The following is a 25,147-nucleotide window of genomic DNA, read 5'->3' on the forward strand; positions in this document are numbered from 1 at the left end:
CAGATTAAAAGTATATCTGAGCTTCAGGGGCAACCACCTCCTATTTTTAGCACTGCCTGGTCAGGGACTGCCTGAAGGGTGTACCCAAAGCAGAAACTGTAGAGTCTAAAACTAGACAGTTCAGAGATTCCTATCAAGATCAGTGACTTGAATCCTCTCATCTATTGCACGAAAGCTCAGTATAGAATGTCCTTGGATCTAAGTTAATGGTTGTTCATATAGTTTTATTTTCCTTATATGATGAATCAGAAGGGGGGTCAGAGGGTTTCTTACAAAAGTCCTGTAATAATATGGATCTTATTTATATGCGGGTAGCAGCCTCACGACCTCCGTTCCCGTGGCTGAGATAATAATGATGGTCCGTGACATTACCTGTGTAATTATGGTCTACATGTTTCAGCCACCTGGGCCCAGACCAGGTCTCGTGGCTTTCTTCAGGATCTTTCTATAACAGATCGCTGTGTATCGAAGTATGAAATGCAAAGGTAGACACTATCCTGCATTATGTGATAAAAAACACTACAACTTCTAGACTGTAAGTGTATAGAGTGAACGTAATAATTCATGCAAGCCACTGGCTTACACTATTTCTGGGTATACTGGCCCGGTACCTTCTAAGGGGCTTTTTAAGGCCCCGCACGGCAATTTAGAGGTGGGCGGACCCTGTAGTCACACATTCGTCAAGGGTTCAGCCCGGCCGCGATACCTACTGTGACCTCAATGCCCTGCATATTCATATCCTAACCTTCCTCCGGTTTCTTTTTTTAATACAACGTACCGTTACACTGGTACTTTGTTATAACCTTTATTGTAATTGACGTATGACTTTACCATGATGTAATGTACAGTGCGCTGACAATGTCAAGTTGAGTTCACTATATAGAAATGCATAAAATAAAATAAATTTTCTTGTGATAGTTTGTGCTTCTGTACGTCATGTAGGTGGTCCAGAATACATTAATTGCAGACTACAGCGGGCACAAAACCTGTCTGTCGGACATTGTCCATCTCTATCCATCAGACCACATACACACTTCATGTACTCCATTGAATGGTGGTAGCTAGCTGAATCTCCTTTAAGGCATTCTGCATCGTATGCAACACCCACCATGGTGTTGGACCTATATGCTTTCCAAATATACCATGCTATTGTTACCATATTTTGAGACTTTGCTGCAAGACCCAGTTCCAGATGGAGATTCCTAACTTTCAGCACTCTCACCCTGGAGGCTCACCATTCTCTGTACGGAGTGCACATCTCTGGACCGCTCTGCGGTGAGAGTCTTGCATGGTTGTGATCTCACCCTCAAGGCTTACCGTTCTCTGTACAGAATGCATATCTTTGGACCGCTCTGCGGCGAGAGTCTTGCATGGATGCGATCTCACCGTGGAGGCTCACCGTTCTCTGTTCGGAGGGCACATCTTTGGACCGCTCTGCGGTGAGAGTCTTGCATGGATGCGATCTCACCCTGGAGGCTCACCGTTCTCTGTATGGAGTGCACATGTTTGGACTGCTCTGCGGTGAGAGTCTTGCATGGATGCGATCCCACCCTGGAGGCTCACCGTTCTCTGTACGGAGTGCACATCTTTGTACTGCTCTGCGGTGAGTCTTGCATGGATGCGATCTCACCCTCGAATCTTACCATTCTCTGTACGGAGTGCACATCTTTGGACCGCTCTGCGGTGAGAGTCTTGCATGGATGCGATCTCACCGTGGAGGCTCACCGTTCTCTGTTCGGAGGGCACATCTTTGGACTGCTCTGCGGTGAGAGTCTTGCATGGATGCGATCTCACCCTGGAGGCTCATCGTTCTCTGTATGGAGTGCAAATCTTTGGACCGCTCTGCGGTGAGAGTCTTGCATGGATACGATCTCACCCTCAAGCTCACCATTCTTTGTATGGAGTGCACATCTTTGGACCGCTCTGCGGTGAGCGTCCTGCATGGATGCAATCTCACCCTGGAGGCTCACCGTTCTCTGTACGAAGTGCACATCTTTGGACCGCTCTGCAGTGAGAGTCTTGCATGGATGCGATCTCACCCTGGAGGCTCACCGTTCTCTGTACTGAGTCCACATCTTTGGACCGCTCTGCGGTGAAAGTCTTGTATGGATGCGATCTCACCCTTGAGGCTTACCGTTCTCGTACAGAGTGCACATCTTTGGACTGCTCTGCGGTGAGAGATTTTCATGGATGCGATCTTACCCTCGATGCTTACCGTTCTCTGTACGGACTCCACATCTTTGGACCGCTCTGTGGTGAGAGTCTTCTATGGATGCGATCTCACCCTCGAGACTTACCGTTCTCGTACGGAGTGCACATCTTTGGACCGCTCTGCGGTTAGAGTCTTGCATGGATGCGATCTCACCCTCGAGACTTACTGTTCTCTGTACGGAGTGCACATCTTTGGACCGCTCTGCGGCGAGTCTTTCATGTATGCGATCTCACCGTGGAGGCTCACCATTCTCTGTACAGAGTGCACATCTTTGGACCGCTCTGCAGTGAGAGTTTTGCATGGATGCAATCTCACCCTCGAGGCTCATTGTTCTCTATATGAAGTGCACATCTTTGGACCGCTCTGCGGTGAGAGTCTTGCATGGATGCGATCTGACCCTACAGGCTCATCGTTCTCTGTATGGAGTGCACATCTTTGGACCGCTCTGTGGTGAGTCTTGCATGGATGCGATCTCACCCTAGAGGCTCACTGTTCTCAGTATAGAGTGCACATCTTTGGACCGCTCTGCGGTAAGAGTCTTGCATGGATGCGATCTCACCGTGGAGGCTCACCGTTCTCTGTATGGAGTGCACATCTTTGGACTGCTCTGCGGTGAGAGTCTTGCATGGATGCGATCTGCCCTGGAGGCTCACCGTTCTCTGTATGGAGTGCACATCTTTGGACCGCTCTGCGGTGAGAGTTTTGCATGGATGCGATCTCACCCTGAAGTCTCACTGTTCTCTGTCTGGAGTGCACATCTTTGGAGCGCTCTGCGGTTAGAGTTTTGCATGGATGCAATCTCACCCTCGAGGCTCATCGTTCTCTATATGAAGTGCACATCTTTGGACCACTCTGCGGTGAGAGTCTTGCATGGATGCTATCTGACCCTACAGGCTCATCGTTCTCTGTATGGAGTGCACATCTTTGGACCGCTCTGCAGTGAGAGTCTTGCATGGATGCGATCTCACCCTAGAGGCTCACCGTTCTCAGTATAGAGTGCACATCTTTGGACCGCTCTGCGGTAAGAGTCTTGCATGGATGCGATCTCACCATGGAGGCTCACCGTTCTCTGTATGGAGTGCACATCTTTGGACTGCTCTGCGGTGAGAGTCTTGCATGGATGCGATCTACCCTGGAGGCTCACCGTTCTCTGTATGGAGTGCACATCTTTGGACCGCTCTGCGGTGAAAGTCATGTATGGATGCGATCTCACCCTGAAGTCTCACTGTTCTCTGTATGGGTGCGCATCTTTGGACCGCTCTGCGGTGAGAGTCTTGCATGAATGCGATCCCAGCCTGAAGTCCCACTGTTCTCTGTATAGAGTGCACATCTTTGGACCGCTCTGCGGTGAGAGTCTTGCATGGATGCAATCTCACTCTGGAGGCTCACCGTTCTCTGTATTGAGTGCACATCTTTGGACCGCTCTGTGGTGAGAGTCTTGCATGGATGCGATCTCACCCTCGAGGCTTACCGTTCTCTGTACAGAATGCATATCTTTGGACCGCTCTGCGGCGAGAGTCTTGCATGGATGCAATCTCACCGTGGAGGCTCACCGTTCTCTGTTCGGAGGGCACATCTTTGGACCGCTCTGCGGTGAGAGTCTTGCATGGATGCGATCTCACCCTGGAGGCTCACCGTTCTCTGTATGGAGTGCACATGTTTGGACTGCTCTGCGGTGAGAGTCTTGCATGGATGCGATCCCACCCTGGAGGCTCACCGTTCTCTGTACGGAGTGCACATCTTTGTACTGCTCTGCGGTGAGAGTCTTGCATGGATGCGATCTCACCCTCGAATCTTACCATTCTCTGTACGGAGTGCACATCTTTGGACCGCTCTGCGGTGAGAGTCTTGCATGGATGCGATCTCACCGTGGAGGCTCACCGTTCTCTGTTCGGAGGGCACATCTTTGGACTGCTCTGCGGTGAGAGTCTTGCATGGATGCGATCTCACCCTGGAGGCTCATCGTTCTCTGTATGGAGTGCAAATCTTTGGACCGCTCTGCAGTGAGAGTCTTGCATGGATACGATCTCACCCTCAAGCTCACCATTCTTTGTATGGAGTGCACATCTTTGGACCGCTCTGCGGTGAGCGTCCTGCATGGATGCAATCTCACCCTGGAGGCTCACCGTTCTCTGTACGAAGTGCACATCTTTGGACCGCTCTGCGGTGAGAGTCTTGCATGGATGCGATCTCACCCTGGAGGCTCACCGTTCTCTGTACTGAGTCCACATCTTTGGACCGCTCTGCGGTGAAAGTCTTGTATGGATGCGATCTCACCCTTGAGGCTTACCGTTCTCGTACGGAGTGCACATCTTTGGACTGCTCTGCGGTGAGAGATTTTCATGGATGCGATCTTACCCTCGATGCTTACCGTTCTCTGTACGGACTCCACATCTTTGGACCGCTCTGCGGTGAGAGTCTTCTATGGATGCGATCTCAGCCTCGAGACTTACCGTTCTCGTACGGAGTGCACATCTTTGGACCGCTCTGCGGTTAGAGTCTTGCATGGATGCGATCTCACCCTCGAGACTTACTGTTCTCTGTACGGAGTGCACATCTTTGGACCGCTCTGCGGCGAGTCTTTCATGTATGCGATCTCACCGTGGAGGCTCACCATTCTCTGTACAGAGTGCACATCTTTGGACCGCTCTGCGGTGAGAGTCTTGCATGGATGCGATCTCACCCTGGAGGCTTACCATTCTCTGTATTGAGTGCACATCTTTGGACCGCTCTGCAGTGAGAGTTTTGCATGGATGCAATCTCACCCTCGAGGCTCATTGTTCTCTGTATGGAGTGCACGTCTTTGGACCGCTCTGCGGTGAGAGTCTTGCATGGATGCGATCTGACCCTACAGGCTCATCGTTCTCTGTATGGAGTGCACATCTTTGGACCGCTCTGCAGTGAGAGTCTTGCATGGATGCGATCTCACCCTAGAGGCTCACCGTTCTCAGTATAGAGTGCACATCTTTGGACCGCTCTGCGGTAAGAGTCTTGCATGGATGCGATCTCACCGTGGAGGCTCACCGTTCTCTGTATGGAGTGCACATCTTTGGACTGCTCTGCGGTGAGAGTCTTGCATGGATGCGATCTGCCCTGGAGGCTCACCGTTCTCTGTATGGAGTGCACATCTTTGGACCGCTCTGCGGTGAGAGTCATGTATGGATGCGATCTCACCCTGAAGTCTCACTGTTCTCTGTCTGGAGTGCACATCTTTGGACCGCTCTGCGGTTAGAGTTTTGCATGGATGCAATCTCACCCTCGAGGCTCATCGTTCTCTATATGAAGTGCACATCTTTGGACCGCTCTGCGGTGAGAGTCTTGCATGGATGCTATCTGACCCTACAGGCTCATCGTTCTCTGTGTGGAGTGCACATCTTTGGACCGCTCTGCAGTGAGAGTCTTGCATGGATGCGATCTCACCCTAGAGGCTCACCGTTCTCAGTATAGAGTGCACATCTTTGGACCGCTCTGCGGTAAGAGTCTTGCATGGATGCGATCTCACCGTGGAGGCTCACCGTTCTCTGTATGGAGTGCACATCTTTGGACTGCTCTGCGGTGAGAGTCTTGCATGGATGCGATCTACCCTGGAGGCTCACCGTTCTCTGTATGGAGTGCACATCTTTGGACCGCTCTGCGGTGAGAGTCATGTATGGATGCGATCTCACCCTGAAGTCTCACTGTTCTCTGTATGGGTGCGCATCTTTGGACCGCTCTGCGGTGAGAGTCTTGTATGGATGCGATCTCAGCCTGAAGTCCCACTGTTCTCTGTATAGAGTGCACATCTTTGGACCGCTCTGCGGTGAGAGTCTTGCATGGATGCAATCTCACTCTGGAGGCTCACCGTTCTCTGTATGGAGTGCACATCTTTGGACCGCTCTGTGGTGAGTGTCTTACATGGAAGCGATCTCACCCTGGAGGCTCACCGTTTTCTGTATGGAGTGCACACATTTGGACCGCTCTGTGGTGAGAGTCTTGCATGGATGCGATCTCACCCTCGAGGCTCATCGGTCTCTGTACAGAATGCATATTTTTGGACCGCTCTGCGGTGAGAGTCTTGCATGGATGCGATCTCACCCTTGAGGCTCATCGTTCTCTGTATGGAGTGCACATCTTTGGACCGCTCTGCGGTGGGAGTGTAGCATGGATGCGATCTCACCCTTGAGGCTCACCGTTCTCTGTATGGAGTGCACATCTTTGGACCGCTCTGCGGTTGGAGTCTTGCATGGATGCGATCTCACCCTGGAGGCTCACCGTTCTCTGTACGGAGTGCACATCTTTGGACCGCTCTGCAGCGAGATTCTTGCATGGATGCGATCTCACCCTGGAGGCTCACCGTTCTCTGTACAGAGTGCACATCTTTGGACTGCTCTGCGGTGAGAGTCTTGCATGGATGCGATCTCACCCTGGAGGCTCACCGTTCTCTGTACGGAGTGCACATCTTTGGACCGCTCTGCGGCGAGAGTCTTGCATGAATGTGATCTCACCCTGGAGGCTCACCGTTCTCTGTACAGAGTGCACATCTTTGGACTGGTCTGCGGTGAGAGTCTTGCATGGATGCGATCTCACCCTGGAGGCTCACCGTTCTCTGTACGGAGTGCACATCATTGGACCGCTCTGCGGTGAGAGTTTTGCATGGATGCGATCTCACCCTGGAGGCTTACCGTTCTCTGTACGGAGTGCACATCATTGGACCGCTCTGCGGCGAGAGTCTTGCATGGATGCGATCTCACCCTGGAGGCTCACCGTTCTGTGTACGGAGTGCACATCATTGGACCGCTCTGCGGTGAGAGTCTTGCATAGATGCGATCTCACCCTGGAGGCTCACCGTTCTCTGTACGGAGTGCACATCTTTGGACCGCTCTGCGGCGAGAGTCTTGCATGGATGCGATCTCACCCTGGAGGCTCACCGTTCTCTGTACGGAGTGCACATCTTTGGACCGCTCTGCGGCGAGAGTCTTGCATGGATGCGATCTTACCCTGGAGGCTCACCGCTCTCTGTACGGAGTGCACATCTTTGGACCGCTCTGCGGCGAGAGTCTTGCATGGATGCAGCATCATTTTAGTTGCAGCATGTTAGGACAGCATCTGTGATCCTCTAGCATGATAAACAATTCTGTGCATTTAGGTCACAATGCACTAACACTCTTTCCACCCCTACTCCTGCGTCCTCCAATCATTTCTCAGACGCAGCAGCATCGCTAAGAGCCCCAGCCAGTGAGAGCCATGCTCTGAGTGACGATGACAGGAAGTGCCAACATATTTAAAGTTTGTCTGTAGAGCATTGACATACCATGAGACGGTATATTGGTGCTACGCTAAAACTACACATGAAGAAAAAAACTGAAAATCAAGAGGTTCATTAAAAAATATTCAATTAAATTTACATGTGGGTATTCATGTCTGCTCGAAAAACAAATAGATTGGCGCCTTTTAAGGCATTGAAGCATTTTAACTCCCTTTCTCTGCAGAACATGGTTGTGTGTAATACAAATTACATACTGTGAAATCTGTCACAACATCAGTGTGTTGGTGGAGGCTGTGGAAATATGTGACTATGTACACACAAGCCAAGATCGTAACTGGAGCAAGACGATACGAAGCGCCTCGATGGATTAGCGACACCCTGCGGACTAGTTGTGATCTTTGAGGGCCTAAGGTGGGGAGTCGCGAGCCTGCCACAATATAGTGCGGACCACTGCGCGTGCCCTCTTTCAGATGACGTGGTGTAACAGTTACTTGTGGTTTCCGCCATGCTGCTTCTGGGCAGTTTATAGGCAGATGGCGGGAGACGTGCTCGGTGGCATCTGCACTTTCCAACTTCCCCAAAGAGGTGACTCACAAGCTCAACGTTCGGATGCAATCGACACAGACTTCCTGAAATGGCAAAACAAATTATTCATCTCTGGCACTTTCGTGAAATAAATATACTGAGGTGAAGGTGGACTTGTGACCCCAACCGAAGGCTTGTGACTTTAATGAGTGAAAGGTTCACTCCATGAACCCTGCCTTTAAGTCTGTAATGAAAACAGAAGACACATCACTGATAAGTTTCTGCTCTGTCACCAGTTCCGGATTACCAAATTGACAAAGTAGGCACTGGTCTAAGGACCCCACTACTTTTAGGGGCCCCGCGAAAACGAATCAAAATGATATTGATTTGATTTTGAAAGAAAATTACAATCAAGCCTTCTCAAATTGTTTCCAAAAGATAGAAAAAAATCAAGCAACTCAAAGAAATGAACACTTTACATGAAAGACTCAATAGGGAAAATACTGTTTTGATGTAATGTACCCATGAATATTTCAAGTTTTGTTGGTTTATTAAACATTTAAAAAAACATTTTGTTTAATAACAATAACTGTTAACGTTCCGTGTTGTGTAATAAAATTGGTTTATTAAAATTGTTGGTTGGTAAAATTAAAAAGGTACTGGGAGATAATTTGCGTGGGGTGGGGGGCGAAATTCCGACCGTCTGGGGGCCTCCGCAGGGTTTAATCAGGCACGGTCTGCCACACAACCGAAAACATGTCCATGTTCCCTTTGGGATACCTAGTGCGTCTACTCGCTGCTTGGTCCTGTTGTCTCTTAGTGGGGGGTGTCAGCCAGGGGTCGCCATGGTTGTTTTTGCAATGTTGTTGCTTCCTATCCCGTTGCTCTACTTTGAAAACCATGAGCTTTAACCAGGGCACCCAGGGCTTTATGTGGGCCGGGTCCCGCCGGTGCTGAGCACCGGCAGTTTTTAAAAGGGGACCTCAAAACAGGCTCGGTTTTATGGCCTAGCACAGGCAGTCTGTCTTTATTGCCGACTGCAGTGAGAGCATGCACATCGATGTGTGCATGCTCGTTTGCTCACTTCTCACTAGTGCACCTTAGCACTCAGGCCACTAACACCCAGTGGCCATGTTCATTGTGAAGGAGCTCACTCCCAGGCAGGATCGGATTTGCAGGCTGCAGGTGAAAAGAGGGGGTCAAACCTCAGTGGGACCAGGTACAGACCTTGGGGGCTCATTGTCATGTGCGGTCGGACAATGAGCCAAACTGAGCAGGCACAGCATGTCCCTGCACGCGACAATTAGGCCTTGGGGAGTGGCAATGCTGTTTTTAGGTCTCGCCTGACCCAGCGCATGCGCTGGTCTGGCAAGACTAATTGAGAAGGCTCCAAAAAGTGCTACCAGGCCAGCCTAGAGCTGCAGTGCATGTGCGCGGGCGCGTGCGCCACGCTTTACCGCGATTACTTTCACTTTAGCGGCCGCACGGCCGCTTTGATGTTTTAAGCGTGATCGCGATCACTTTCACTGCCACTTGGCATAGTCAATAGGTCTCGCTTTTGGGACCTTATAAGTATTTAGTTATGCACTTATAAGGTCCCAAAGGTGAGACCTATTGGCTAAGCCAATGCTTCTTGAGCTTTACAGCTAGCACTAATGGGGGTGGAGGAGAAGTTAGTCGTGCCTGCAAGGACCCAGATTACAAACGGTGGCCATTTAAGAGTCTCTACTTTCGTCTCCTACAGGAGACAGATGAGCCCTAGATGTCTCCTTCCACATCTCATCTTTAAAACTGTGAGGCGCTCCAGGTTTCCATTAAGAGAAAATGAAAAAAAAAATAAGGCTAACAACCAAATTGAGCAAAAAGAAAACTTTGACAACTCAAAACAATTGTTTTTTTGACAACCTTACTGTGAAAAACATTTATCCTGCCACAAAAATGACAAGGGAAGGGAGTAACAAAATGGAACAAGCACAGTTTGGAGATAAAAGGAAAAGTGAGATGTGCAAAGTGGAGAAAAATGACAAAAAAGAAGGGAAGAGAAAAGGAAATTAAGAGAGAGAGGAAAATAACTCCCCTGATACTAACTAAGCAACATTTTATGAAAAGTTACTATCCACAAGTGTGGGCTCCTTGTTTGTTTGGTGCCCGGGCCTAAATGTAATCCCAATCCGACTCTGCTCCCTGGGCCCTGCCCATGGCCAGCACTCCTCTGCTCTGTAACCAGGTCTGGTCATCACAAGTCCACTTACACAGGTGTGCACTAACAGCACCACACTGCCGCCAAAGTCTCATGATTGCGGAATGTGCAGACATTCTGGAAGTGGGACAACACATTAACAAAACATCCCCGATACTATCACATTCCCCAAATATTTGGAAGATTCTGTGGGACTCGTACATATACTACACTTACAAAGTTCGTTTGATAAGCCTGCCTATCAGCAATACAGCTGGTTACTAATTCAAATGTACACGTAGATGAGAGCAGAGGGGAACGCCTGGCAAATACATATCGGTCAGTAATACAGGAACATGGGCCATTTGGCTGAACTCCCAGATTGCTACGATATCTTCAAAGAAGGAGTCCAAAATCGACATGAACGCTCATTGTACACACAAGCGAAGTTCAAAACACATGGTGGTATAACAAACAAGCTTTGGCAAAAACCAATAGCTCCTGCCAATGCTAGAGCTATTGGATTAGGCAATGTGTTTTAGCCATGATTTAGACCACGCCCCTAATTTGATGGACCACACCCCTTACAGAGGTTGGCCATGCCCCTTTTAGTGCACCCCCAGTTTTTTCCCCCACTTAAAACCCTGAGGGTACCTTAATTATGCGGCAATGCACAACCAAATTAAGAGGCACGGTTGACTAAGTTATAGGCCAATTAAAAGCAAACTATGCAGCGCAATGACACACACACTGTGGCAGGTTTATTTAGCTATTTTGTCTTTTTAGCATTAACAAATCTCAACAATTGAGTTAGCAGAGCCATTAAAAGAATTGAGGTATGAGGTCCAAATCACTTTCAGGAAAAGGAAACAATTATTATCTACAACAATATCTCCCATGGACCCTAAAATCCAGGTATGAGGTAGCTGCTTTCAGTCCAAACATGGAAATAATGAGCCGCCCAGAATACTCCAATCATCTTCATTTAAGAAAGACCATAAAGCACTGTCTCTTTCCATAACCAAGACTCCAGCCCTCAAAGGCGAGACCTCTGGCTGGTTTTATATGCTGCTTGCGAACATATGCTCACACTTTTTTTCCTTTCTGCCACATGTGTTAAACGTGGTCAAACGCCACTCCAAGTATGTAGCACATTCTGTGGGCATCATGCAGGACACCTTTTTGTCTCATTCAGGCTGTGATTGCCAAAATATAGTTTTGAAACCAGGACACTAAAACATCCTGGTCCCAGCACTGTTTAAGGATGATGTGGGTGTTGCTGTCCTAAGCATAATCATCCTACCCAGATATGCGAGAAACATCTTACCCAGATACGTGAGATAAGTAAACCAAGGAAGTAACCCATGTGTTGAAGAGCACAGTGAACAGAGTCCTTTGATAGATCAGAGTTGAGGATATTCTGATAGAAGGGGACAACACTTAAGACTCAATTGAATGATGCTTCATGGGAAGAGGATCGACGTGAGATTGTGCTTTCAAAAAATCAACGTGACTCAGCAACTATCTCCTTAAAGAGTAGTAAACATGTTCAGATGAATAATGCACAGGACAATCGAGCACTGGGCAGGAGGGAACTTCCCAAGGAGAAGACGCAGAGTGAAAGCACGACGCAGCTTTCACCACAGCAATGACAAAACAAATCGTTATCAGTTGTGGACAAAGAAACCCGGATAGATTGCCACAGATCTTATCAAATGTGATTTCCTCTCAGCAATAAAAAGGTGTGTTAATCAAGGGTGTAGCTTGTAGAACTAATCGCTGAAATTGAGAATTCTTTGACTGATTATTCAGTTTTGTAAGAATAACAAGTGGCTATAGGTGATAAAGTTCTCTACAAAGTCTAAAAGCATATAATAATAGGCGCAATTGTCACCCAGTAGGTTCACTTGTACCATTATTGTGATCTCTAGAGGAAGAAAGACTGGGTGGACCCACCAGGATTCTAATCTGAGATCCTACGGTTACACTACACAGATATCTGCTGTGAATGCAAAAGTCAACTGGCTCATAAGTTTAAAGTTTCAATTTACATTTGACTTTTCAGGAAGGAGACAGATTTATTCTGCCTCTGCCAGACATTCTTAAATAGAGAATTGTGTTATTTTGTTTAAGGAAACCTTTATTGAAACAAAGCTGATATAACTCACATAAGCATATTTAACATCAGTGTCAATGGAAAGAGAAAAAGAGGACAAAAAGAGAATCATAGACTATCCTCTCGTTTAATAAAAGAATCACATTTTTGGAAGTTAAAGGTATAAACCATATTTTGCAACTCTTGCAAACTTGAAATCACAAGCTCAACTCCATGGACTTAAAAATAGCTTCAAGAATAGCAAGCAGCTTTACCATTAAGATTTGGAAGTCCGTTGTTGAATGTTTTTAATGTATTGGTTTTGATGGTCCTAAATGATCCGCATGTCAGATTATATTCAAATGTATTTTCCGTTGCTTCTTTTCATTTACACCCCAATGTATGAGTCTCCAAAATGCCATTTTATGTATGTAGTTCAATGCCAAAATATTTGTGTTTTAGTGACATTAATCTTTAACTACTTCGCAGCGAGATAGGTATCAGTAATACCCAATGATTGTTGAGGCGTGAGAGCGGTCTCATTGAGGATTGCAAAATCATCTGCATAGATAGTATAGTCCTCTGTTTAGTTGCTGTAAAGTTTGGAGGAAAGTTGTCACCTAGAGAGGATCTAGGGTACCTAAAGAAAAACAGCAAGAACCACGTAGCGCTCCAAGCTCCAGACCTGATGTGTGTGCGAGTATTTGCAAATGATACTTCTGAGTTTGATTATAAGACCCAATTAAAACCACAGAGTCTGCATAGTATGGACCCTAAGAGAAGGTAATAAAGCAGCGTTCATCAGTTCAGTCCCCAGTAGTGGGCGATTAATGATATAGACCACATTCACAAGTTCCACAGATACACAATGAAGTGGCACCACACTCCACACCAGCTTGGAGAACAAGTGCTTCTGCATTGCTTGCCGGGGGCAGGTTTTAATATAACCCTATTTGTAATTGATGTAGAATGCCTTTGAAATGATCCAGTAATGAAGTTATATCATTTTGGCAAGTGTTATTGCTAGTGAATAAAGAATTGTCAGAATGAGGCAATCTGTGTTGTTTCTGTGGCCTTCCTGTTTAAGTGTACGGGTCAATGAGCCCTGCAGTTCAGCTGGAATCTAACGTGTTGCTTGATTTTGGTATCACAGAGCGAGTCTTCATCAGAGATCTCATATCCAATATCCAAGATTTATATTGAGCATCAACTAAATTTACCTCTCTTTCACATGTTTTCCTAAAAGCAGTCTCACAAAGAGTGTGTTGCTTTTCCTAGTGAATTTGTTTGATGACAAATTGGTGATTATCTTATTAGTAACACTGTTCGTAACTTCTAATTAATCGCTTTTTGCCTTATGGTGAGCTAAACGAAATTAGAACATTTCAGAGTGGTGGTCACTTTCATATCACCTTCTCTAAGAAAGTCCTAGCAACAGCTACAAAAATTGACATTTACAATAGTATAATCACTGGTTGGTCTACAGAAAGCACAGACTAAATTAGTAGGGTAGGAGAATACCTGTTGCACGGCCATAATGTGTAACCTTCAGGGGCGTAGCTACCATTAGTGCAGCAGGTGCAGTGCACCAGGGCCTAGAAACCCTGATGATTGCTGTATTTTGCTACTGAACAGCATTCAAAGGGGCCATTTTCCTTTACTTGCAATAGCGCCCGTGGCAATAAAGCTATGCTACTGGTTACCCTCCATGAACTCCACAATTGCGCTATCCTGTTTATCATAAGAATGACACACAAGCTTGGGGCCAGGTTTAGGGATTTAGCATTGGTCAAATAGTGTTAAACTAGAAGGAATATGTAATCAATCACCTTGGTTTTAGTCATTGTTGTAATATTATTATTGCTCGGAAGGAAAATGAAACTCCTTCTCTGTCAGGATGATTCCATGGACTAAGATTCCTCCCTGAGACTTTCTGCAGGTTCGGACCTTGACTTCCCAACTGGGGCTGCCACGGAGAACTTACTTGCTGCTTGAGGAGCGGAGGGGACGTGCCTAACTACCCTTTGATTGCGGGACTGCGAGGACCAGGGCGCCTTGCTGTTGGATTGATCGGCCGCACCTGGTCCTCTTCCCGACCCTTCCCCCAGCGCCTACATTAAGCCTCGCGGCCCCCGCTTCGCGGGAGCCGCTCGCAGGCTCGGACCTTGACTTCCCAACTGGGGCTGCCACGGAGAACTTACTTGCTGCTTGAGGAGCGGAGGGGACGTGCCTGACTACCCTTTGATTGCGGGACTGCGAGGACCAGGGCGCCTTGCTGCTGGATTGATCGGCCGCACCTGGTCCTCTTCCCGATCCCTCCCCCTGATTATCTTTCCTATATTGCTCCCTACCTCTCTCACGTGAGCGGGACGCGAGCGGGGCGCAGTCCAGGGCGAAGACCGGGCAAAGAGCGGGCCGTTTGAGGCCATTCGAGTACGGGAGAGGCAGGGACAGGGCCACCCTCCTGTGCTGTTCAGAGCCCGTGGGAGAAGACCGAGGAGTAGAGCACCTACCATGTCTGCCAGAGAAACCCGGAGCAAAACTGCGCAGGGCGCTGTAAAGCCTACAGGTACTTTGGACTTGTATTTTGCCAAGGCTGGTTCATTGCTGATCGATGATATAACAACCCTAGAGAGGCGTATTTCTCTTGAAATTGACTGGGTCAGAAGATCGTCATTGGGTCCTCTTACATATGCTACCTCCCCACCACAACCTCCAGAAACTGTTACTCCAGTCTTGATGTTGGGAGGGAACTTGGACCTCTCCCACCATTGGAGTCAAATATCTCGTCTCTATCCATTGTAGATTGTGATATCTCTGCCTCCGTAGATCTTGGGCTATTACCCTTTCCACCTCCCAGGCTTTCTACGGCTAAAGCTACTCGTAAAACAGACATTGTCATTGAGACACCTACTATTGATGGTATTAATTCTATCATACAGCCATCACAGGGGGACCGGGAGGGAGCAATTCCCAAAAGAAAAAGAAGGGTCCAAACTGTAGGGGGGCGCAGGCCAAAGATCCCAAAGCTCAACCCAAGGGGCGAAGCAAACCATCAGGGCGCGAATCGTACGGGGCTGGATACACCTCTAACCCAGGCTAATAGACCATCTAACCAAAGTACTACATCACGGGTGGAGGGTTTTCCTTTTTCCCTTTTTGACATAAAATCTCTGATGAATGAAATGCTCATCCCCCTAATAGACCGCCTGGCAAATTTGGAATCACGCCTAATACATTTTCAAAAGGGAATTGATCAGCTAGTGGATGCTTCCAAAACACCTGGTGCAAACATGAATTCTATGACACCACCCCAACCCCAACTCAGGGAAGGCTGTGATGCACAAAAGTCTGTACATCCACACCCTCTAAGACCATCTTCTTCCGAAATACCTAGGCCTTTGATTCAACCTTGCAAACCCACTCCTTGCCCCTGTGATATGCCAACTCTATCTCAAACACGGATACAGGGTCAAGAGAGCAGACACAGGCCAGTAAATCTTTTGCCCGAGTCAGCTCCGTACACAGTCATTCTAGCCGTTGTTCCCGAACTAAAACCACCAAGTAGTGAGCCAGCGATGGCCTTAAAAAACAAGGTCATTCACTGGCTCTCTAAAAATAGGCCCCTCCCTTTGGGCATTAACAGCGAGGTCCTCATGGTGAGGAGACTTCCGTGGCTCGGGAATACCAAAAAACCCATTAAGGGTGACTGTGTACTGATCAACTTTAGGGATCCCTACACAGTGTCATTTATATGTAGTTGCCCGCATATCACGACGGGATCTTCTATCCAATGCCTCCACCTTTCATTTTTCTATCCCCACATTTATTGATCAAGATGAGGAAGGCTGGGTTTTTGTACCTAGGAGAAATGGGAGTAGGAGACATGGGGCAGGTAGGGAGAACCTGACTATAGGTTTCCCCCGATCAGATCGCGTTCAAACTCACAACCGATTTAGCTGTCTAGATATGGTGGATTGACCGTTTGTGCCAGAGGGTGCTGGCGCCACGAATAAAAACAAGAACAAAGTAGCCAACAGTCAATTAGTACCTTTGAAAGAGAAGGAGCACTCTCTGCACACTAAAGTTTATGCAGAGGGAGGATTAGGGACTACACATCTAACCTCTATTCCACCTTCTGAGTGGGTCAATCATGGAAGTAATCATGGTTTGAGCCAACTTCGGAGGATGGCCTCGGAAGAGGTTGTATACCTAAGTCCTTCCCCCTTAGCAGATAATTCCTCCCCCCTTAGGATTTTATCCTGGAATGTCGCAGGCTTAGCCAACAAATTGGATAACCCGTCTTGGAGCCCCTTTATTGAGCAGAAAGATATTTGCCTGCTCCAAGAGACGTGGGCAAGAGAAGACATCACCCACTCGGGTTTTGCAACATTTTCAACTCGCGCATCATGGGGGGGTAGAGGGCGCCCTTCTGGCGGCCTCGCAACATGGGTTGCTACCGACCTGGGTTGCAGGGCTGATGTACTTCCTACTAACTCGGCAGATATTCTTGCTGTATTGTTGGAATGGCCAAATGCTCAAAGCCTCCTGTTGATTAATATCTATTCCAGGCCAACTAACATCACCCAGGAGTAACCCACTATTGCGGAGCTTGCTCTGTTCTTGAACGACATAGCAGAGGGCACCCCTTATCTCATAGGAGGAGATTTTAATTGTCACTACGAGCCCCTCTTGGGTACCATGGAAGACCTGGCTATGGAGGAGGATCTCCTCTGGCATATACCGCCCCCGCAGGCTTCGGCTCCAAAAACATGGTCCCCCCTGGCCCTACAAATCACCTCCCTAACTTTGAAATACGGCTTGCGGGCATGCAATGGAAGGTTTAGCTCCGATATTCCGGCAAGATGTACTTTTAACAGGCAGGGTAGTGAGTCTAGGCTGGACTACATTCTGGTCCCCTTGCCCTCCTGGTCGCATATTAAAGATTTCTGGGTTACCAACAGGGACGATAGCGATCATAATGCCCTCGAATTAAATTATAGCCATCCCGGTCCCACGGCTACGGGGGAACAAAGGGAGGCAACTGAGGAGAGCCTGGTCCTTGGGAATAATAGGCGTAGTATAAAGTGGAAGTTAATATCTTCCCATCCGGCCAAATTACCCAATTTATATGCACAGGTAGTGCCCATACTTGAAAAGGTGGAGGCGCTTATGATGAAAGACACCACCGTGGACACCCATTTCAAATTAGGACAGCTACATGCTGCCCTTGCTAAAACCCTCTCCGAATTTTTAACTAAAAAAACAACCAGGTCCAATGGAAAAATATCTGGCCCTCTCTGGTATAATGGTGCCTGCCGTAAGGCAAAAACTGATGATCTTAGATCAATCAAAGAAGGAAAGGGCAGTGAGGACATCAGGGCGAGGCGATTGGCACACAAGTATTTGATCTCTAATGCCAAAAGTGAGTGGGAACACGACAAATGGATTAAACTTACCAACTCCCTGGCCTGTGCAAACTCGCGCAAATTTTGGCGCTGTGTCAACACAGGCTCAGAGGAATTGACATCTGCCATAGAACCTAATATCTCAGCTAAGATATGGCAGAACCACTTCCAATCCCTCTACAAATTACCCGAGGACGCCAGGGCAAAGCCTAGCCAATCCCACTGCCCCGTTGAGACCGGCGAGCCGTTTACACTCAAGGAGGTACGTGTTGCCGTCCTTGGACTCGCATCAGGAAAGGCCCCAGGGCTGGATGGGCTCCCGGGTGATTTGTTTAAGCAGGAACCAGATGTATGGTCCCCCTACCTTATGACTCTCTTCAATGCCATTCTTGGAGGCATGGCCGTGCCAGGTACTTGGCTGGGCGCAGAGATTGTGCCAATTTTTAAAAAGGGCTCACCTCTGCTCCCAGCCAACTACAGACCTATTAGTCTTATAGATGTTCCACAGAAGATCTTTGGCAGACTCATTCTAAATCGACTTCAAGAATGGATTGAAGATTCGGCGATCATGAGCCATTATCAAGCAGGTTTCAGAAGAGGTATTTCTACCACTGACCAAATCTTCTGTTTAAATCTCCTATACTGGAAGACGGTGCTGATCGAGGGCGGCAGCCTGTACACAGTTTTTGTGGACCTTCGCGCCGCCTTTGACCTGGTGCCCAGGGACAAATTATGGGCGGTGCTAATGGACCTGGGGGTTCCTACTGATATTCTCTCAATTTTGAGAAGATTGCACCAGGGTAATTTTGCCAAGGTCAGATGTGGAAGAGGAGGCACTTTATCGGACGCTTTCCCCGTTGACAGGGGGGTTAGACAAGGATGTGTCCTTGCCCCGGCCCTCTTCTGTCTTTTTGTCAACGGGGTTATAAATCATCTTAGCGCCCTGAGTAACATTGATGCCCCAAAGTTGGATGGCAGCAGGGTTCCTGCAATTATGTTTGCGGATGATACCCTGCTGCTTTCCAAATCCCCTATGGGTCTGCAACGGGTCCTGGATGGGTTCGCGAGCTTTTGTGTGGAACGCGGTTTGGAGATCAACGCTGCCAAAACGAAATACATGATCTTCAACCCGCCCCCTACCACATGTGCAAGCCCTACCATAGGGGCCTCTAGACTAGAGAGGGTCTATACCTTTGAATACTTGGGGATAGTCATTAATCAGTCTATGACCTGGGATGCACACAAAACAAGGGCAAATATCAAATTGACTCAATTGGTGGGCGGTATTGCCAGGATGACCAAAGGACTGACCTATAGGCCCCTAGGCCCTCGTATACAAATCTAAAAAGTACAGGCTAGAGGGACAGTCACTTATGGAGCAGAAATCTGGGGGCATACGATAATGCAGAAGCTTCAGGTAACGGAGAATACTTTTCTCAGGCAGTTGGCAGCCCTGCCTGTAAGTACACCTCTCCTGCCACTTAGACTAGATTTGGGTCTAAGACCGATTTCAGAAGAGTTGGGCCTTAAACCTCTAACCTTCTGGTGCAAAATCTGGTCTTCACCGGAACTCTCTAAATATAGAGCCGAGTTGGCAGAGATTTTGCGTCTTTGCAAGAATATACAAATTCCATGGTTAAGTTACATAAAGCACACTTGTGAGTTATTAGACAGACTAGATCTGTGGCACCACCCTGGAACAGCATGCCCCAGGGTCTCTCGCAAATTAATCTCGAAGGCTTATTACGAGCACTGCCTACGAGATGCTATATCAAACGTGCGGGAGGGGTCCCACACTGCCTATTTCTTGGCCTTCAAAGACTCATACTATCTAGAGCCGACTTTTAATGACATGGGCCTGCCACTCACAAGGAAGCTTTTTATGCAATGGCGCTATAATACTCTCCCTCTTAGGGCATACACGGCACATTGGGCACACTCAGATCACACAGTCCTATGCCCATTTTGTAAGCAACAACAAGAGACAGATTTGCATGTTATATTCTTCTGCCCAGCATACCAAAGACCAAGGATGTACTGGATTCGCCCTTTGCTTCGAAATCTGGGCTTTAGACAGTATTTCCCTGCCTTTAGAATATTGAAGACAGATCTTTCGGTTTCAATAGCCTTTGCTGTTGCTACATTTTTAACGTCTATGTGGTTCATCCATTTGCGCCATCTTAAATTACTTCAGCAGACGAACTAACTTGATGATTTATTTCAAACTGAGTAATTTCTTATTTTTTAAATGAAATATGAATATATTTATATTGCCATGATTTTATTGTATTTTTCTGTATTCATTTATGGTCCGAGAGACCGAAATAAAGATAAATAAATAAAATAAAAATAAAGTAATATTATTTGAGAGAGGCATAGTCAAAAGTTTTTTCCCCCCACTTACCGGGGTCTACAAACCAATAAAATGTGGTTATCAAAAGTCGTGTTTTTACATAAGGCACAGGAGCACCATTTACACAAAGGGGATGGGTGAAGGGTTTAACTGGAGATAATCTAACCCTAATGGAAGGTCTTGTAGGTCTGTTCAGACCAGAAGAAAGAAGCTTCCAGTTAAGACCAGATTTACTGAGGAATACATGAGATCCTGTGTGTGTCCTATCTATACATAGGTACCTCATCAGCCTAGAAAGTGCAAGGTGAAATTTGGGGTGAAGAATTCGAGAAATTTCATTCTTATCCAACACAATTATTAACAAGCCCCATCCATAGCCTGTGAGGTTTTGAAAATGATTGATTTTGTACCCTCACATAATTGTCAAAATAATATCTGGAAGAAGGAATCCCATAAACAAGAATCTCTGATAATCTGTATGATCAGGGCATGTTGTTATAATAGGTTACAAACAGAATGTGCTTCACCATAGGCCTGTCATTGGCAAAAATCATAGACCGAGAAGGGCAAAGTGGAACTGTCAAGAGGAGAACTGGCCATAGCTGCCTGGAATGGAAACCTATGAAACTGTTGATAATGATCGCTTAAGGATGAAAAAGGTGTTTTTTTAAGCAATGATGAACTATCAAAAGAAGTGATTGGCATCTGGATTTAAAAGAGCATCCGTGATAGTTTTGCCTTTGATGCACGAGTGGCATGCATTATATGCGTCTCTGCTGGGGGATATGCCTGCAGACCACTTAAGAAGCTGTCAAGATATGTTTTATCATGAATGGCACAAAACCATAAAAACAAACAAAATATATGACATTTTTTAAACTGAACTTTACCAACTCCTGGTGTACCGAGATGGCACCTCTAGGCAAACTAAAAACTTCACTAGAAGAGAGATGAAAGGACACAAAGGAACCAATAATAGTTAATATAATTGATGTCAAAACTCAGGACTAGCCGTGGTTTCTCAGGAGTGGAGAATACCAACCTCACTGCCTAGGACAGCGCACCCTCAGTGTGACAAGTAACTCACATGGAGATAAGTTTCCCCGGTGCAAAGATGGCTCAGGAGAGAAAAGAGACAGGGAAGGTCTTGATGGTGAGACAGCCCAGCACATCTTGAGAATTCACAAACACTCACTAGACCTTTAGGTTTCTAGCACACAACACATTAGAAACAGATCTGTAACAACCATGGATCACTCCAAAGCCCAAACTCAATATGGTGATTATTGGGATTTAGAAGGGGAGGCTATGACTAGCCCACCGGCTACAAGGTTCAGCGCCTTCTGAATGCATGGACACGTTGGGCAGTTGCCCGGGGGTCTCACGAGCATAGGGACCCCATGCAGCCCAGAATTTAACACTCATTTTCCATTAAACATTTGTATTCCTGTGAGTGGTTGTGTAGGCAGAGCCCAGGGCACTGCATTGCCCGGGGGCCTATAATGCGGTCAAGAAGGCCCTGACCAGGATGGAGCCAGAGACTGAAAGGGTAGGAAGTATTAGTCAAGCAGAGCTTCGGTTTTGGAGATTTTGGTAAGTGATCAAAAACACAATAGAGGAATGCTAACTGGAAATGAACACATATCTGTAGGGGTCACAGAGAGAAGGTGAAAAACTGCTAGACCCCTGCCCAGGAGGAAGCTAATTCCCAATGGGACCGGGAATGGGTAATTACAAAAGAAAGTGTGCAAACTGACTCGGAAGCCGCTGTTGCCAGCGCTGTACTCCATGCTTGCTGTCCTTTTAAGGGGCATACCTCTCACTACCGCTTCATAGCCCAGATGTAAAGGGCCTTCCCAGTTTCCATCCACCCATTCTCCAGAGCTTCCAGGCCTGTGTATGTTTGTGCCACTGCTGTAACTTGTTAGGGAGTTTGGAAAAAGGTGTCCTAACTGGCTTGGAATGGATTTCTGTATGTCTGACTCCTGGAGAACGGACAGACTGAGACTGGGTCCTGATATCAGAGACCATTGCACATTAGAGAATAAAAGTAATTGAATTAAGAAAAGAGAAATCGAAAGAAAAATCTAAAGATCGTGAAGCATACAATGCTTTCCAGATACAACATCTGATGCTGCATGGGCCCACCTGCACAGACTTTAAAAATGCGGAGGCCAATGAGGAAGAAGCTTAAAAAATAAGTTAAAAGAGTAGGAATAAACAACATAAATAGATCAATTATAATTTAAACAAATATTGCGTTCTTGACCTTTTGGAGAAGCATAAAAGAACTAAAAATAAACATAGTACACTTCAAATTAATGTTATCCATCAAAGAGCAATCAAAGATTAATAATAAGTGATTAAATATCTATATTAGTCTTATCAGTAGGGCCAGAGTCAACGCAGAGTGCTGTACAGGGTCAAAGGTAAGCGGAAAGTCAACAAGCAATAGGAGAGGCAGCTGGTCTGTGACCCTCTGGGTATCCACAGTTAAAAAGTGGAAAAAGGGAAAGGAATCGCCCCCCATCCAAATGGATTACTTTGCTTTTCAATATTTTAACCTCTTTGATCCTCTAGGTATTGATGGCTATGATTCTGTAAATTATCTTAGAATAAATGTTTAAGTTGTGCTAGTGATTAACCCTTTGAAGCCTATTGAGCGCATTTTTAATATCAATTTCCCAAAAGCAAGTTAATGATTGTTCACCAAACTAGAGAACGTCAGTCCTTTTTTTCAGTAAAGTTCTACTTTCTAACCACATTTTATATAACTACATTTAGTGAGTTTTGTTGTCATGGAGGGCAAATATTCCAGTAATGTAAAATTACTCTTTTTTTTTTTTTTTTTTTTTACCGCCCCTTTAACTTTTTTTCACCATGGACAGATCTCCACAGCACAAGACCAAAAATAGGCTACACCTAAGTTATTTGACAAACTTTTAGCACAGTCCAAAAATTGAACCAATGTTATTAGCAAACCTTAAAGACCTTTTCAAAGGAAACTGAGGCCAAACAACACTACACGGTACCTTTCACTGGCTGTAATACACATGTATAAAGAAAAATGAAAATTGGAGCCTTAGATGGTCTTCGATCACACCTACACAGTAAGGAATGCATCTCTCTGAAGCTGATTAAGAAGGCAATTGATTATGGGAGAGCTGCAAGAAGCCAAGGTGACTTATACTAACCTAGAGGTATCAAGCTGATCTGCTCTTTAAGCATCAGCTTTATGCTTTCACAAGCCCCCTTGCCAATAAGTTTGCGTCTAGGGAATCGGCAATGCTACTGATGCACCTGAGTACCGCGGAATGAGTCAGATGCATACAAGGTTTGTGGAAAAATACAGCGTAACACCCATATGGGCTTCCCAGGGGACAGGCACCATTGTGACTCCCCTCCCTGTGAAAAGTAATAACTTTGTTTCTAAAGATCTGTAGAGCATGTTAGAAGAAAAGACCACAAGCCCTTGTAGAGAGTCCAATGGAACTGCCTAGTCCCGCCTCGTCTCTGGCTAGCGCTCCCCTCCCGTTCCCGGTTGTGAGTCCAAGGTCTTTGGAAAGCCTGCTTCCTCCAGTTCTGCACTTTTACACACCCATTTACACACATACGGTGGTAGTTGCGTTGTCTTTTGCTTCATTGTGGTATCGACTCTAACACAGACATTCAGCATTTTTATGGAGATATTTTTTAAAGATAAACCCCTGGCAAGCAACACTTGCATTTTCCACCTTCAATACTAAGTAATGAACCAACCATTTCCTCCACAATGGTGCACCACAAAGGGCTTTGCACAACTCATCAGGCTGTATGAGTGATCAAACTCATTCACGCTCTGAAGGACCCCTGAGGATGCAAACTGCATTTTAATATTGAAAAATGAATTGGTGCTTTTAGCACAAGAGATGCTATGGAGCATCTAAGCATCTAAGCCCCCATCACTGAAATTCTCTGCCCCAGGAAGCGTGAGTCTTCACCGTGTCCTAAACTACCCAGGAAGGCCATCTCATCCAGCGGAATAGAAGAACTATTGATGACGTGCAAGTGGGCATAGGTCCAGGTTGGTATTGTGTACCCCTATTCATGGTGTTTCTTTGATCTGCTGGTGCTCTGCTCCATCTTTATCACAAAACAGGTTCTTTGTTCAAAACCTCGATCACTACACTGGTTTATGTGATCGATCGCATACGCCTTGCTGTGTGTCCCTCTTGTGCTTATGTAAGACATCTCTTGTAGCGTTGTCATGCTGCTTTCTGCTAAATAAGGAAACATTGGCAAAGCAATACGTCTTGCTTGCTTTTCAGTCCCGAATAAAACATTAAAGAAAAGCCCTCCAAACTGAAAAACACGAAGCACGATTGATTTTTGTATATAACGGAGCTATAAGAAAGAGCATTTATCGCGTGATGATTCAGTGTGCTTTTGAGGTGTCCAATAGTCCCTGGTGCTTTGCAATCCAAGCACTCTATAGAGGGTGGAATTGTACACCAACTAGCCAATGTGTTGCAGTGAGAGAGTAAGACTCCTCTAAGGGTAGGTATATGTTAAAGCATTGGTCACAACAGGTCTTGCCACAGCTGCACTGTCATGCTAAATCTTATCAACCAGAAGAGGTATTCAAAGCTAGCAGGGCCTCAGTTTGGAGCGTTTAATGAAATGCATTGAAATGCTGCCCTTGTTGAGGTTGCTAAGCAAAGCTTCAGGAATATTTGAGCAAGCTACTCCAACTTTCAATTATACTAAGGCCAATGGGGGAATTACTCTTTGTTACAAATTCATACATAGTGCATTGGGCTACATTTGTAAACTGCAAGACTGCCATGCAACAAAAGAAAAATAAGAAAGTCCCAGGGCACAGAGAGAAAAAATTGTATGTATCACAGGACATTTCTTTTTTGTTTCAGAGAAACAAACCATTGTTCTGGGTATTTATTTCTCAGAAAAAATTAAATAAATTCCAAGCACGCTGCCATGATATGATGGCTGCTCGGCATTCACTTGAGCCCAAATGTGCTCCCGCTATGTCGTCAGAAGCACTTTCATCGTAAATGCCCCGTCGGATGGTACAGGAATTAAAAGTATGGTCTGGCTGCCCTGGCAGGAGGTGGACCACCAGCCAGGGTCTAA

At 46.4% G+C, this 25,147-nt stretch overlaps 1 protein-coding gene across 5 annotated transcripts in view; it reads left to right on the top strand.

Annotated features, from left to right (window-relative positions):
- NOD1 (nucleotide binding oligomerization domain containing 1) overlaps nucleotides 1-25,147 on the top strand; it is a 559,036-nt gene that overhangs the window by 197,445 nt on the left and 336,444 nt on the right. The window lies entirely within an intron of this gene.

This window comes from Triturus cristatus, chromosome 10, assembly GCF_964204655.1.
Source record: "Triturus cristatus chromosome 10, aTriCri1.1, whole genome shotgun sequence".
Lineage (NCBI taxonomy): Eukaryota > Metazoa > Chordata > Amphibia > Caudata > Salamandridae > Triturus > Triturus cristatus.